Source organism: Herpailurus yagouaroundi, unplaced genomic scaffold, assembly GCF_014898765.1.
Source record: "Herpailurus yagouaroundi ecotype Mexico unplaced genomic scaffold, PumYag 191, whole genome shotgun sequence".
Classification (NCBI taxonomy): Eukaryota; Metazoa; Chordata; class Mammalia; order Carnivora; family Felidae; genus Herpailurus; species Herpailurus yagouaroundi.
The window spans coordinates 7175891-7192924 of record NW_024412422.1 but is presented as its reverse complement, the minus strand read 5'-3'; the positions used below and the strand labels follow the sequence as shown (position 1 = coordinate 7192924).

At 49.7% G+C, this 17034-nt stretch overlaps 1 protein-coding gene and 1 long non-coding RNA gene across 2 annotated transcripts in view; one reads left to right on the top strand and one right to left on the bottom strand.

The window, feature by feature from the left end:
• The window catches only part of SPRING1 (SREBF pathway regulator in golgi 1), a 122756-nt gene that overhangs the window by 13807 nt on the left and 91915 nt on the right, over positions 1–17034 (bottom strand). The gene's annotated exons all lie outside the window — the stretch shown is intronic.
• LOC121010283 (uncharacterized) lies at positions 1044–7338 on the top strand. Its single transcript, XR_005781075.1, has 2 exons — positions 1044–1216; positions 6746–7338. It is a non-coding gene; the product is annotated as an uncharacterized LOC121010283 (long non-coding RNA).

Sequence of the window (17034 nt, the reverse complement as noted above, 5' to 3'; positions counted from 1 at the left end):
ACCAAGAGATGGAGTCCTTATTCAAGCACCTTGATCCAGTTGTGCCTGACGCTGACCAGTTATTCCTAGATTTGCGCATTCCGTGAGCCAATGTCTGCTCTTTAAGGCTTTAGCCTGTTTTAGTTGGGGTTCTATAACCTACAACTTAAGGAGTCCCGAGGACCAACAGAAGCAGGACTCCTCCAAGAAGCCTGTCCTGACCCAACTCACTTCTCTGGGCTCCCACAGACCCTGTGCTATGTGTGCTCAGCCGAGTACTTCCTTCATGAGTCAGTCAGTGTCCCCTCATCGGTCTCCTGGTCCCTCTATCCAGACCGCCTGGCCCAGACTGGATGCTCAAAAGGATCTGTCGAATGAATGGGTGTGGGCATGATACAACTCACAGCCTCAGCGCCTCTGCTAAGTGGGGACTCAATAAATCCATGCGAGGAGCCTTCTGACAGCCAGAGAATCCTCTTAACTTGATTCAGGAAGTTCTGCCAAAGGAGCAAAACAACACCGCTCCAGGGCACGGGGCTGCGAGGGGAGGGAGGGGCTCCTGGGAGGGGCCGCCTTCCAGGAATCTCTGCTGACCTGAGCCACTGGGCCGGACGTCACTGGGCAAATGGCCCAATGGCCCCTGAGGTCTCTGACGGCGCTTAACTTTCCACTCTCCTCCAGAGCAGGTTTGGCTTCGTTGGGAACCATCTCACTTCAGCAAATCACGCCCCACCTGCCACGAACAAAGTACACCATTTACGTCATTCGTGTTTCTAAAGTGCTCTGAGTGTCTTGGATAAGAGCCTCCACGCGAGTACGAGGCCAGCAGAAGGGACGAGAATCTCGCTGAGTGGTTTCCAGTCTGTCAAGTGGCCCAGATCCACGCCAGTTCACACCAGAGGATCCCAAAAGATGAGGGAGGGAGGAAAGCAACCAGCGCATGGGCATACCTAAGCGCTGGGCACATTTGCTTTCATCCCATACTGTTCAATGAGCACCTACTAGGTGCCAGGCAGTGGTCTAGGCACTGGGTGCTCAGAAGCTTTCATTCTAGTGGTGGGGGGAGGGGTGGGCAAAGAAAGAAATGAGTCACTTGGAATGCACATAAGTGTCACAAAGAAAAGAGAACATGAAGTGGGATAAAGAGGGACTTGAGGCTGGGAAATGGCTTTGTCACCTACTCAATCCCCACATTGACTGGATGTCACTCTCCATGTTATGGAAGAGGAGGCTGCAGGTAAGTGAGCACAGGGAGCTGTGACTGTCACTCAGAAAGTGCAGACTGTCGTGAGGCTACCCAGATTTGCTTTCATCGGGTATGTAAGACGTTCAGACAGGAGGTGATGGTCATGAAAGAAGAAGGTTCTTATGCTCACGGGTCTCTAGAAACAGGGGGCACAGCCTACCGTGCAGGGTCAATCAGGAGGCACAGGCGGGGGGTGGGGGGGAACATGGGTAAGAACCTTTATTGTGGTTTTTACAGGAAGGGGAGAGGGAGGGTGAGCAGGTTCATTTGAATAATTTCAGTGAGCCCTGGGGCAGAGGGGCTGCCCCCAGTTATGTGCCCTGGGGTGGTTAGGACAGGTGGTGAGTGGCCTGGAGTGTGAGGGCCCCACAAAGGAGATGGTGGGAGATCTGAGCTCTGGATTGGTTGGCCCGCGTTTGAAAAGCACACTTCCTGGCAAGCTGTTCACTGTCTCTAGGACCCGCTAACCCTGGGAGGGGCAGTCCCTTTAGAGTAGCCAGGCTCTCAAGACCTCAAAGCATCTGAATGCAGCAAATAAAGGCACAGTTAACACACAGACTCAGCCAGGGACTCATGCTGCCCCCCTGGCTGCCCACTGTCACTGCAGGGACCAAGACCCTGGCGGAGAGGGACTCCCCACCTGGGAGAACACAACAGTTTGGCTTCAGCTACAGGCGGAAAGGGCTTCTTTGCTCTTGTGCACTCGAGATATCTTGGCCCGGGCTCATCCATCCTGACAGGCCTGCACACAGAGGGTAAAATGAGGTACAGAGAGGGACTTAAATCGTGCAGCTGATGGGAAGGAAAACGAGCGTGTGTTGGAATAACCAAGAATTGCTCTATTTTCTTATAAATTCTGCCTCATTTCAATTCAGAGCTTGTTGTCAAGGGCAGGGGACAAGGGTGGTGTCCTTGATTAAAACAACAAAAATACTGTTTTCAAAAATGGAGCTGGCTGGTGCCCATGTTGTTTTAATTTGCTGGGACCAGATTGTCCAGCCCTCGTGGAGTTGATCCCAGGCGGGCTCATTGGACTTATTCAGAGAAAAACTCTGTTTTCAGCCACAAACTGTACCCCTCACCCTGGCCAAATATGTTGCAATCCTCATTAAAGGTCCCAGCAGCTGTTGTCCAGGAATCCTAAGCCCACCTTCTGGATCCCATCTCCAAATGGTACTCACATGCCCTCCACATGCCACTGGCCCCAGAAGGAGACTATAGGACTGCTCTAGGCTTAGCTTCCGACTAAAACAAGACAAGGTACATGCGTATGGTAGGTGCTCCATAATTGAATGAATGAGTGAACAACTGGACAGATGGATGGATGGATGGATGGATGGATGGATGGATGGGTGGATAGATGGGTGGGTCAATGCATGGGTGGATGGGTGAATGGTGGATTGATTGGTGGATGGGTGGGTGGATGATGGATGGGTGGATGGATGTGTACATCTTCTCTAGACATTTATCCATCGATGTCTCTCTGGGCTTTGGACTTGGTTCAAGTCCTATTGGACTGTTAAAAAGAATTTTCTCTCTTTTCCAATGACATTTCCATCCCCATTATTAACTAGAACAGCTCTCTTTTTTTTTTTTTTTTTTTTTTAAGGGGCCACCTCCTTCCTCAAAAAACTTAAAAATACAACTACCATACGATGAAGCAATCCCACTTCTGGGTGTATCTCCAAAGGAAATGAAATTATCATGTCAAAGAGATACCTGATCTTCCATGATCACTGAAGCATTATTCACAATAGCCAAGACCTGGAAAGAACTTCAAGTGTCCAGCTGACAGATGAATGGACAAAGAAGATGTGGTATATACACACAATGGAATGTTATTCAGCCATAAAAAAAGAAGGAAATCCTGCCATTTGCAACAACAAAAAACCTGGAGGACATTATGCTAAGTGACATAAGCCAGACACAGAAAGGCTTCACTGCAGAGTATCACTTGTATGTAGAATTTTAAAAAGTCAGCCTTGCAGAAGCCAAGGGTAGCATGGAGGTTTCCAGTAGCGGGGAGGGCAGGAGAAATGGGGATGTGTTGGTGGAAGAATTCAAACTTTCAGTGAGAAGATGAGTAAGTTCTGGGGAGCTCACGCACAGCATGGTGACCGTAGCTAACAATCCCACATTGTACACTTGATATTCACTAAGAGGGTACATCTTGAGTCTTCTTACCACACACACACACACACACACACACACACACACACACACGTAACTATGACAAGTAAAAATGAGAGGTCCACCTCTGTCTCTTTCATTTTATTCTTTTTCTCTTACTTTATGACTCAAAACAAGCCCGGCAGCACGGCTTGCACAGGGAGATCACAAATATAGTCTCTCCTTTGAAAAAGACCACGGTCTTGCTCCTCCTCCCACCCAGCGGAAACTGGAGCACAGCTCGAGGAGACCTGCTGTCACAGGATCCTGCTTCTGGGCACAAAAGCCGGGAAATTTCAGAGCCAATCTGGGCCAGGGGAGGCCGGGGCTCGGGAGTGGGGCTGAAATGATTCTTCCAGACTGCAGAGAAGAGAGCGGCCTGCCTGCCGGCCAGCCTGCCCAGCAGCAAACAGGAAATCCCAGAATTTATAGATGACCCCGTTACAAGGCAAATGTTTTGGAACAAATTGTTCTTCTTTTAAATCCTTGTTTTCCACTAGTTTTTCTTTCTGGATTCCCCCCCCTCCTTTCCACCTTCCCGCTGCCCTTGTTAAACCGGGGCCACAGCGCCACCTGCTGCCCATCGTGGGCAGCAGGACTCAGCTGGGGCCAGTCCTGGGTCCTCTCCCCACTTCCCCAGACTTACAGTGGGTGGGAGAGTGGCTTTCTGGCTCCTGTCCGGAGAGTCTGTGCCTAAGATCACGTACCAAGCCGCAAGAGAACTGCTCCTGTGGTTTTCGTGTGACCTGAGGACTCACGGCAAACTCTCTCCCTATCGCCCGTCCTCTGGGACAGCCATGGCTGACTGGGGGAAAAAAGCGAGTCGTTGACATAGCCATCCAAGGCTGGGTCTCCACTCCCCATAAACCAGCTGCGCCAGCTTTGGCCAACCCTGTCAACGCAATAAGCCTCGATTTCTTCTGGCCCCAACTACGGCTCCTTTGCCCGGTGGCATGGAAAACATATGTGACATGCCCGTCCCATAGAAGATGCTTCGGCAACATGGTCTTCTTTCTCTCCAATTTGGAATGTGGCTCATTGGGCGGGAGCAGCTTGGCCAATCTTAGAGGCAAAGCGCACGCCTCAGAAAAATGGTCCGTTTCTCTTCTTACAAGAGTGAGGCCCCACCAGGGCAGACCACACACCAGCACACAGGACAAGCCTCAGCAAAGGCCCCACCTAGGAGCTGAGCGACCCTGAGAGCACTGCTTTCCCTCTTCTGTCTCGGCCACTCACCTGTGCCTGGGGATAATAATAGTAACCAGACCCTACTGGGCTGCCATGAGCCCTAAAACGAGGGCACATACGGAATGTAGTAGAGGGACTTGCAGGTTGTAATCTGGCTATAATCGTTTTGAGATGAACACACTGCCTGACACATAATAAGCATTCAATAAAAACCTGAGTGGATGAATGAATGAATGAGTGAAAACATCAGAAAACATAGGTCAGGAGACTTTGATTAGTTACCGTGCAGCCACCGATGTGCCATGAGACGTTAGCCACTACTGTGCCTGCCCCTCCTTGTCTGGAAACCTTTATCATGTATAGGGCCCTCTGCCTGGGACCTCGGTTTTTCTACCTGTCGGACAGGCATGGCACCTGTCTTACCTATTGATCAGAGATACACAGGGGATCTACCAAGTAATGTATGTGCAACTGCTTGAAGAGCTTAGAGGCTAAAGGAAGGAAGGAGCCCTTATTTTCAATTGAGGTGGTTTCCTATGTGGGATGGCTTTGGCCTTTCCCTCCAAGGGTTCCAGGGGCTCTCTGGGACAAAGTGGGGTCCCTCCTGGCACAAAGTGGTAGCCTTATCCCAAGCCCCAACCCACTGGGGGAGTCAGATGAGTTTTATAATGCAAAGGGCAGGCTAATTAACTCTTTCGCTGCTGACACAGTTGAATAGCCTCCAATACCCTTCTAGGAAAGCTCCTTCTCTAACCCAGGGAGAGAGAATAGTACTCATTGGGTCTCCAGGATGGCAAAGTTGATGTAACACCTGGCAGGAGAGTGGTGGATCAGGTGATATCAGGAAGCAAGGCTAGGGCCACCCTGAACACCATAAGGAGACCTCATCCAGTGGGCCTTGGGGAGCCATGGAAGGTTCCTAAGCAAGGGAGGAGCATGTCCAAAGAGAGAATTCGGGCAACCGCGTGAGGGACAAGTCCCAGCAATGACTACACAGTTCCCCCCATGCCACATGGCCTAGAGTTGAGTGACCAACCACGCTGGTGTGCCCCGAGACAGTGGGAGTTCCTGGAACATAAGACCTTCATTTCGATGTCTGAGAAAGTCCCAGCACGAGTTGGTCATCCTAATTCAGAGTACACAGCACCTTCTGGAGCTGTGTAGTACAGTCTGACTCCTGCCCTGAACCTCTTCACCCGCTCTCAAAAATAACCTCTCTCCTGCCCCGTTCCCTCTCAGCTCTATTCTGCTGAGCAACGAATTTAGCAAGATAACACATCGGCGTGCTTATCCCTTCTAGGCAATACCTGTGCATTTAAACAAAGCCCTCCTGGAGACAATATTTTAATCCAATGGAGTGACTAATAGTAAAAATCTTTAGCCCGAGAGAGATGGGGACTATTTTAGGGGGTAAGTGGGGAGCCGCCACATCACCCGCGTCACATGCTCTCAGCAGCTCTGTTTTGCCTTGCACGGAGCCGGTTCTGTCTTCCTGGCTCTCGGCTCCCCAGCCTGCCCTGCCAAGCAAGCCTGCAGGAGCCTGGGCTGCTTAAATATTCTGCAAATAATGCTGACTACAGAAGTTTATAGATAGACTCACAGAGTCACAGCAATGGAATCACAGGATGTCAGAGCAGAAACAGATGCTAGACATCATAGTGTCCAGGGTCAGAAAATACACTGCACTCATGCTGCCATTTCCCCCTGCCATGCCCACGGCAGACATCACTAATCAATCATGACACTGTCTAGCTAAGCTTGTTTGTAGCCCAAGAATCCTTCGAGGCATTTCCAGGAAGCGACTACCAATTATCTTGGATCTACTAATAATAGTAAGGTTTACTGAATACACTTACTATATTCCTTTCTCCACACCCTTTTTCATTATTACCATTTTAATCCCCGACTGTGTGCCAGGCTCTTTATATTAGGGTTTCTCAACCTTGGCACCACTGACATTTGGGCCAGACAATTCTTGATTGTGGAGGGCTGTCCTGTGTATCAGAGGACGACGCCAGTGGCAGCCCCCACCCCTGTGTGACTTACAGATGTGGCCATCTGTCCCCTGAGGGTAGGGATGGGGGCCAGGGCATTTGTTTACATATTTTTTCTAATCTCTGTCACACGCCACTAAAAAACAGACGCCGGATTTGTCTTTCACAGAAGAAGAGACGGTGGCTAAGAAAGAACCCAGGACGAGCCGGTGACAGAAGCAGGATGCGGGCCCCCAATTCCCCCTCTGCGCCCCGCTCTTCTTCTTCCGGCCAGGAAATTCCGCCGGCTTCATTGTCTTTGGCCGCGAAGTCCCCAGGGGGAGCAACGAAAACTTGTGAGGCTGAGAAAAACCAGAGGCCAAGAGGATGGTCCCTGCAGTTGACCAGGGTGCTAGGGGTGGACAGGCCTGGCATGACGCGGTGAACATTCCAGGCCCTCTCTCGTCCCGCAAATGGCTCTGGGTGTGGAGACAGCCCAGGGAAGAGGCTGTGCACGAAGCCTGTTAGAGCCGTGGTGGCAACACTGCTAATAAGACCCCCCTCTTCTTGCCAACATTGACAGGCCGTTCCCCCCTCCATGGGAACCGCACGAGGACTGGCCTCGCCCCCAGAGATCTGGGATTGAGAACCTGACAGTTTGGACACACAGCCCGTGGGCAATGTTTCCTTTCTCCCGGGCTTGTGTCTGTGCCAAGAATTCCTAACAAAGGGGGAAAAAATTAATTAATTTTAAAAACCCATAAAAAATGCCCGTGAAACTGACTGGTAAGAAACTGTCCATTCTTCTCCTTGGTAGCGATCAAAACGTCGTGAGTTTCTACACACATATTTTACAGACGTTCCATAAATCTTCTCGTTGCACTGCTTCCCCATAAGCAGGGTCCCCTGGGAAGTCATTGCGTTTCCTCACTACAAGTATTCAAGAGAAAATTGGATGTAACACTTAGAGAAGGCTGCGGCCGGGGAGGGGGAGGCGGGCAGGAGGGAGGGCGCCCGAGGAGAAGCCAGGCTTAAAGTTCAGTGCCAAGGACAGGGAGATCCCTTGTCTTGGAAATTCCTGAAATTTCCAAACCGTCTTTTGCTTCCAGTGCACAAATAGTCTCTTTGTGCTACTTTTCCCTTTATTTCTTTCTGACCACAAAAGTAAAAAAAAAAAAAAAAAAAAAATTTTTTTTTACATAAACTGTAAGGGTGAAGGGAAGGGGAAACAGAAAAAAAAAAAAAACAGGACAGAAAAAAAAAAAAAAAAGCCCCACCTCAAGTCCCAATCCCAAGGTTTCTTGTTTTGTTTTGTTTTGAAGATTTTCCTGGGCAGTTTGAGGGCACCATTTCAGCAATGGGGGGGCCCAACTTTTGTGTGCACGACAGTCATCCAGGGAGCTTGTTAAAACTGCAGGATCTCCAGAGTCTGCACCCCTGAGAGTGGGCGTCTGCAGGTTGGGGGGGGAGGGGGCGGAATTGGTCCCACGGATCTGTGTTTTTAATAAAGCCCCTGGGGGACTCTGATGTGGGCGGTCATTGGACCACACTTAGAGAAATAATGAGTTTCAGGTTTTTCAAGACCCTCGAGCAAATCAAGAGATGTGAAAATCCAGATTTAAAACAAAAATTGGGGGGTAATGACTTGTTTTCTGGAAGGGCTCGGCTTAAATAGGCATTTCCCTTAGTGCTGTTAACATATGATTCCGTTCACACTCGGTGATTCAGCGACGCAGCCACGACTTCATCTGTAGCACTCTGGGCCAATACGGCATACCGCCACCTTTTTACAGAGCAGCGCTGACACCCATCTGCTCAAATAAATTAACGTTTCCATCTCAAATAACTCATTTGGCTGGATCATCAAGGTTACACGCCAACTCAAAGAGAGAGGGGAGGCGGGCGGTACTGGGGATGGCGAGGGGGAGGAGAGGCGTTTTGCAACGTATAAGTCGCAAGTGACACCGCTGCATTTTTGTCGCCAAAAAGGAGGGGTGGGTGGATGAACACAGCCTAGTGCAAATCACATGCCCCCTGTTCCTGTCTCCTTCCCTCATTCCTACTGACGCTTTGGGGTAGGTCACAGGCAGAGCCGTATTAGCTGATGGGTGTGGCGATCTGGGGCAATATTCCCCGTGCAAAGACACGATGTAGAATTTGTATGAGCGTGCGCGTGTGCACGTATGTGTATGTGTGTATATGCGTCGGGGGTGGGGACAGTAGTGACAAGTGCACACGAAGGTCAAAAAGTTCAGTGACAGGTACAGAGTATGTGGTGGAAAGGGCAGGTGGTTTCTTTTCTTTTTCTTTCTTTTTTTTTTTAACTTTTCATTTTGAAATAATTTTAGATTACAGAAAAGGTGCAAAAATAGTACAGAGATTTCCTGTACAGTCCTCATCCAGCTTTCTCTGGTGCCAACATCTTACATAACTATTGTACAATGATCGAAACCAGGAAACGAACATTGGTACGTGACCAGCAGCTAAGACGCAGGTCCTAGTCCCATTTCACTAGTTTTTTCCACTAATGTCTGTTTTCTGGAGAACGAGGACGTCCATGCCAGAGAGGTGTGGGTATGAATCCCAGCTCCGCCACCGAAACCGGGCCGTAGTTTCTTCTCGGTCAAAAGGGTGCTGACCATGTCAACCTAAGTAGGGTCTTTGTGATGATTACTTGGCACACAAGTGGCACTGCCTTCGGCTTGTGTCTTCCCATCCTCCCTCTGAGGAGCCCACTCCTTCCTCAAGGATGAACGGCCATTTGCATAAATTCCTGTCGGGCCATCTTGACTTATTCTCCGTGAGGATCAAGTGGCGAGGAGATGAATGAGGAAACTCTTACAACAACCTGTGTAAGCTGAATCTGCACAGTGGCAGCCGAGAGGGAAGGGGAGGAAAGGTTCGATAAACATTTCAAATGCAGACTAAAAAGGAGCCCGATGGATGTGGGGAGTGGAAGTAGGAGGAGCCAGCAGGGAGCGGATTATATTTTTGAATGACTGGTAATCCCTTCGACTGAGAGGAGCCAGAGGGAACCAGCTCAACGGAGGAGAGAGGCGAGAAGCCGTGATAACCCTTCTGGGTGCTTGCTCAGTGCCTGCTGCTTGCCTGCCCAGGCACTGTGCTTACTGCTGTCCCCGCACGATGCCACTGGATTCTCCTAATAACCCAAGAGAACGGTGACACAGAGAAGTTAAGTCACTTGCCCACATGCTTTTTTTTTTTCTTGGAAGTACTGAAGTCCAAGGTTCCTGCAGGCAGGACCGGCTACGTGATGTGCAGGGCTCCCTGCAAAGTGGAGATGAGACCCCTTTGGTCAAAATTTGTTAAGAATTTCACGACCGAGACAGCCGCACCTCGAACCAAGCAGGGGGGGCTCTTAAGGGTCTTGGGCCCTGAAGCTGGCCCTGCTGCAGCCAGCTTGAAGGTACATGAACGTACCTGCACGAAGGTACAAAGACAGATCCTGAGAAGACCGGAGAAGACCACTAAGGAAGAGGGTTGGGGACAGGCCTGCGCGGAGGGGCCACACTCACCGCAAGCAGCAGAAGAAACTCATGTTGGGTAGTTAGCAGGCAGGAGAAGGAGGAGAAGATGCGGTCAGAGCCACGGAGTGGGCAAAAGTCACAGGAAAGAGGGTCACGAACGGGAGGATGAAGGCACCACTCTGTTTGCAGATTAGGACACTGCCGATGGCCTTGGAGCCCAGGGATTCAGGAGCAGAGGAGGCAAAAACCGGACGGAGCTCTACAGCGGACTAAATGGAGGTGAGGGAACAGCAGAGCAGCCCCTGGCCCTCTTATCTCGAGAAGTTCTTCCATTGCCAAGATCAGAGGGCAAGTTTGTGTCAGTTTGGAAGTGATTTTTTTACAAAAGTCAAACCGCGTAAAGACTACTTCTCATTTGAGTCCCAAGGGCACTAAGAAATGCCTTCCTCCTTCTGCCTTTTCTCCACCCACTTAGCCTCACAAATGGTTGGCTGAGTCTATCCTTAAATTGTGGCCGGGGACTGGAGCTGAAAACGCCTTTGAGGATTCTTGCACGGCAACCGCGAAAATCTCTTTTTGGAGACTCAAATGCTGCCGAAGCTTCAGAGTGGTCAAGGGGGGCTTGGATCCCGGAACGGTCTACGTTCCTTTGTTGGGACAACTGCAACCAGGGGGGACAGATCACCATGGGCTGCTTATTTATAGATATTGGCCGGGCTGTTGGTCTCCTTCTGAATAAAGACACTAAAAGGAAAAGAGGCAGCTCACAGCTCTTACAGACCCAGCTTCACAAAAATAAACTTGCCCTTGATTTTGCAGACTTCTGTTTTCGGTGCGATGCTCTGGAAGGCGTTTACTCCCCTTTCCTTTATGCTAAGCCATAGCGTCTCCGAGACCCCAGTCTACTGGGAGGCCCCCAATCGGCCTTATACTCAAGTAAGCCACCTACACTGGGACTGAACATCTAGACTTTTCATGACTGGTTAATTCCTGAGTGTAATAATCTGTGTTGTCAGGAATTTTTATGTTTCTAAAGTCTTAGGAATAGTCCATGCCACAGCCAAAGTTTAATTAAAAAAAAAAAAACAAAAACTTCAGGGGCGCCTGGGGGGCTCAGTCAGTTAAGCACCCAACTTCCGCTCGGGTCGTGATCTCACAGATTGTGGGTTCGAGCCCCGCGTCGGGCTCCACGCTAACAGGGCAGAGCCTACTCAACACTGTCTCTCTCTCACCCTCTCTCTCTCTGTCCCTCCCCCACTCTCTCTTAAAAAAACACGCTTCATCTTTTTTTAGAGCAGTTTTAGATTCACAGCAAAACTGAGTGGAAAGTCTGGCTCCCCCCCCCCGGCAACATCACCCCCCCCCCAACCCCCCGAATAGGATGCTTGCTACAATCGATGAAGCTACACTGACACTTCATTGCCACCCAAAGCCCATAGTTGACATAGTTGTTCTTGGTGTTGTACATTCTCCACAGAACGTTCTATGGGTTTGGACAAATGTATAATGATGCGTACCTACCATCAGCCACCATATCACACAGACTGGTTTCACGGCCCTAAAAATTCCCTGTGCTCCCTGTTCCTCTCCCCGCCCCCCAACCCATCTGCTTGGCCACCACTGATCGTTTTACTAACCCCATATTTTTGCCTTTCCCAGAATGTCCTGTAGTCAGAGGTATATACTACGAGGGCTTTTCTGAGAAAAGTTTAACGTTTAGTCAACTTTTCTATCTCAAAATAAACAAATAAATAAAAGCACGCTTATTCTGGAAAAATCCAGCTGCGCAGAAGTATATCCCACCTCTGGTGTGAACCAGTCCAGGTAGCTAGGCTCTGCTGCGGTAACAAACACGCCCTGGAGTCGCAGCCATAAAAAGTCCATCTCTCACTTGAACACGGTCTAACGCAAGACTGTGGTGACTCCCCCCGCCACCCCTAGAGTCACTGCAGCAAGGGAAGGCAGGGGAGAAGACTCCCACCTTTAAATAACCTCTGCCCACAAGGGGCACATAGAGATGCTCGCTCCAGGGGCCAGACCGGTCCTTGGCCCCAAAGTAACCACATGGAGGTGAGGAGACAGAAGTGGGCGTGGCTGCCTTTGCCACAAACTGAAGGTCATCTCCGCGCCCCGATCTCACTCTGTACTCTGTACTGCACTCCTGTGAACTGCTCGGTCAGTATCCTTCCAGACGGTGCTCTTGATATGTGCATATTTATGCACCTGCTCAGAACTTACTCTGCTGTATGCTCATGTGTAATACAGAAAAGTTCCTTTGCAAAAAGGGGACCATGCTTTGCATGCCTTCTTGCAATACCCTTTTGCATTTAACAGTATGCCTTGCACATCCATTCCAGTAGGGATGAGCTAAAATGTCATTTAATAATAAAATGGTGCCATTAAACTGAGTGCTCTCTGGTGCCCTCCGCCCTGGCTGTGAGCTCCTGGGCCACAGGAACAGCACCTCATTGCTGCACCATTCACTGGGACTTTGCAGGTTCCTGGGCATGATGCTAAGCGATTTACCCCACTCCCAACAACGCCATGAGGTTAATACCATTATTATCTTTCTCCAGTATTCTGACGATGTCCCTGTAGCTCAGGGAGGTGAAGAAATATACTACCCAAGGTCCATATACTGGTAAATATACTATCCAGCTGGTAAGTGTCAGGAGGCCATCTAGGGGATCCCTTGGACTTGGTATATCATAGGTGCTATGTAATATTTACTAGATAAATGGCTAAGAAGCGCTCGTCGAGTGGAACCCCCAAATTTACACAGAAATGGCTGTAGGCAGCTATAATACTTCCTGTCAGTGCCAGCCATCAGACTCTTAAATAGAACTTATCCTGTATTCATCTTCTGATGATATTGGAAGTTCCTAAAAACCCAAACCATGTGCTTCCTGCTGAGCCCCCCTGACTCCAACCAACACACAAACACCCGCAGAGCGTTAGATGTGTCGTAGACATATGACACGCAGTTCTCCAACTCCAGCTTCCTGCATCCCGTCTACACATGCCTGCGGCCCCCCTCACCCCTGGCCCCTTGTTCCCCTTTGTCCCCCACAGACTGTTCTCCACCCAGCGGCCAGAGGGAGCCTTCAGAAGGGTCAACGAGAGATCTCACGGTCCACTGGGAACTCCTGGCTCCATTCACACTTACGCAGAAATCTTCAGTCACCTGAGCGTATGTCCTGAGTGTGTGTGCCTGCCTCGCCTCTGCACCTGTGCCCTCTGCCCACAGACGTCCTTCGCCGTCCCGGCTCTCTGCTCAGATGTCCCTCTCTAGAGGCCTTCCCCGACCCCACCTCGAAGAGCACACCTGCCCTCTCTGGGTCAGGGGTCCTCAGCCTCGGCAGTAGTGACATTTGGGGCGGGACGACTGTGGTGGGGGGCTGTCCTGGGCGCTGTTGGATGTGGAACAGCATCCCACCCCCAAATCACAGTGGCACAGACCCCACCCACCCAACCGCGACAACGAAAAATGTCTCCAGACATTGCCAGTGTTCCCTGGGGGGCAAACCCACCCCCACAGAGAACTCCTGCTCTAAGGGGTTAGCATGTACACAGCGAGTCTCCTACAAGGGTTGAAAGGATGACTCTATTCCAAAAGGCTACAATAGCCTCTAAAGATGCATTTCTCTGAGCCCTTCTGGAAGCGGCCCAGACCACGGAGCATGGCAGCTGTAGGAGGCCCCAGGCTTCTGCTAAAACAGAATTAGACCTTCTGAGCGAAGGTCTTCTGTGAAACAGACTTGCTGGGATGTACAGGGGGGAAAGCTCAGGTTTTCTCTTGGCCTCCTTGCCACAGAAGGGGAAATGGATGCAGGAAATGACGGTCATTTTTCGTTGTGGCATCTGAGAATTCCTACCTGGAGTTTTCACTCAGAAACCAGGTACAGGCTGCTGAGAGGAGCAGCTGGCGGAGAGGTGGGAAACCCCTTGCTAGCATAAAACTCCCTTGGGGTCTGCTCCAGAGTAAGGTGGGGCTGAAGTGAGGCTATCTCTGTATATACAACTGTCACAAGACCGTGGTTAAGAAAACAAGGTTGGAAGGAGCTTACAAATGGGACATACATGCTATAAATGGTGATAGTTGAGCCAAAAGCAACAAAATGCATTCATCTGGGATGCCCTCCCCCTGGGATTTCTGGCTTTGACCAGATAATCTAAAGCCATGCTTCAGACCTTGTCATTCTTCCATGGCTATGACCCTGAGGCAGGACATGCCATAAACCAACCAGGAAGCTCCCACACGCGCTCTTAGTTGGGGGCCGGCTGCTCTAAGATGCACATTCAGCCCCCCAGCAGGGTAGCGGAGTAACTATTTTACTTTTGGGGGTGATTTTCAGATTCATTCTTCATTCAAACATTCTTCAAATGCCAACTCGATCTTTCCCGTGTTCCTGGTGCTGTATGATTTAGTGGTTAAGTGTGTCATTGGCTCTGAAAACAGCTCACTTAAATGAGCTGTCACTCACATGCTGTGTGACCTTGGGAAAGTTACTCAACTTCTCTGAGCCTAAGTTTACTCATATGTAAAACAGGGACAAAAACACCTATTCCTCTCAGGCAACAACAGATGTTGGCGAGGATGTGGAGAAAGAGGATCTCTTTTGCATTGTTGGTGGGAATGCAAGCTGGTGCAGCCACTCTGGAAAACAGTTTGGAGATTCCCCAAAAAACTAAAAATAGAACTACCCTACGACCCAGCAACTGCACTACTCGGCATTTATCCAAGGGATACAGGTGTGCTGTTTCGAAGGGACACATGCATCCCATGTCTATAGCAGCACTATCGACAATAGCCAAAGTATGGAAAGAGCCCAAATGTCCATCGATGGATGAATGGATAAAGAAGATGTGGTTTATACACACAATGGAGTATTACTCGGCAATCGAAAAGAATGAAATCTTGCCATTTGCAACTACGTGGATGGAACTGGAGGGTATTATGCTAAGTGAAATTAGTCGGTCAGAGAAAGACAAAAATCATCTGACTTCACTCATATGAGGACTTTAAGAGACAAAAGAGATGAACATAAGGGAAGGGAAACAAAAATAATATAAAAACAGAGAGGGGGACAAAACAGAAGAGACTCAAATATGGAGAACAAACTGAGGGTTGCTGGAGGGGGTTGTGGGAGGGCTGATGGGCTAAATGGGTAAGGGGCACTAAGGAAGCTACTCCTGAAATCATTGCTTCACTATATGCTAACTAATTTGGATGCAAATTTTAAAAAATAAAAAATAAAGTTAAAACAAAACACTCCTGAGACAGCAATGATTAAATGAGATAATGCAAGTAAAGTGCTTAGCAGAGCAGCATCAAATGGGAAGAAGACATTGGTACGTTATTATTATTATTCTATATTCAGGAAAATTTAGATAGCTCGGTAATGCCTGGACACAGTGCAAAGGGACGGTGGTAAACAACAAGACCAGTTGGTAGGTAGAACAGCATCATTTCTAACTAAGAGACTACAGACAGAAGCATAAATTTTAGGCAGCAAAGAGTACTGGTGATTATTCGGCTCAATGCACTCACTTTACGAGTAAGGAAGTAGAGTTCAGGTACGAGGATGTGGGGTGAAGTGACTTGTCCAAGGTCACAGAGAAAGTTAAGGGCAGGCCTGGGCCAGAGCTCAGGCTTCCTGCCACCCAGAAGCTACTTTTCCATTGCCTTATCTATCACTGATGAGTGGATGGAAGGGAAGTACCTCCTCCCTCAATGTAAACCAAGTCCGTGGTCACAGGCAGATGTTCCAAAAACGCTGCTGGTGGAAAATTCAAGTTGATGTATAGTATTTTTAAGGAATGTTTCCATAGAGATGCACAAATAACTGGGAACAATCATCTCTTCTGTAGACAGAAAAGAACCATTCATCCAAACGGGACGCGTAGGGGGCAAGGAGGTGGCAGGCCTGTTCTCCTGGGGTGGTGGCCAGAGAGGCCAGGCCGCGATACAGGAGATCTGGGTTTGAAAGCCAGCATTTCCGGAAGCGGGGCATTTCTGGAGTCTTTGCCAGTCCTGTACATCGATGACACGGAACCTGCGTGTCTTCATTGAATAGACACGGGCTGGTACCTTCTGGAGGCTGGGCTCTGGTTAAGGTGCGGACCCCACAACGTCAGCCCCGCTCTTGAAAAGCATTTACACCTGTAGGAGTTTCCTCTTGCTGCTGTCACAAATGACCACAAACCTAGCGGCCCCAGACAACGTAAAGTTATTATCCTACCGTTCTGGAGGCCACCAAAGTCTAAAATCAAGAAGTCGACGGGTCCGGTTCCCTCTGGAGACTTCAAGGGGAATACTGGTTTCTTTGACTTCTTTCACTTCTAGGGCCTGCTCCCATTTCTTGGCCTGTGGCTCCTTCCTCGAATCGCTACGATCTCTTGTTTCCATCGTCACATCTCCGGCTACTGATGAAAACCCAGGCATAGGCGCCTAGCTGAGGCACCACTGAAGCGTTATTTAATTTCTCTGAGCCTGCTTCCTCATCAGAAAGACAGGGGTGATGGGAATGCATCACATGAAGTATGTGTAAATTCTGAGCAGGCACCTGGCCCATGAGGACCAAGAAAGGCTGCAGCCTTCGCAGAGCCTGGGGGACACAGATGGAGAGGTGTGATGTCTGCCTGGGGTGTCAGGAAAGACTTCTCACATCTTCTCAGAAGATGTGACCCCTGAGCCGCCCCCCCCATCAGATGACTCTGAAGGAATCTGACCAATGGACAGGAGGAAAAGGGGTGTTCTGGACAGAGGGTGTCAGAAAGTATCTGGGGGCATTTGCAGTATTCGGGAGGGGTGAGTGCCAGGAGGCAGGACAGACGGCAAAGGGCTCGGTCAGGTCTTTGGAATCAGACGAGCTTGGGTTCAAGTCCTGTGGGCAACACTTTAGAGATTCGTGACCTGGGGCACCTTGTTTGTCCCCTCCCCGCCCCCCCCCCCCCTTCATAACAGGTGGATGGTAACAGCACCTACCTC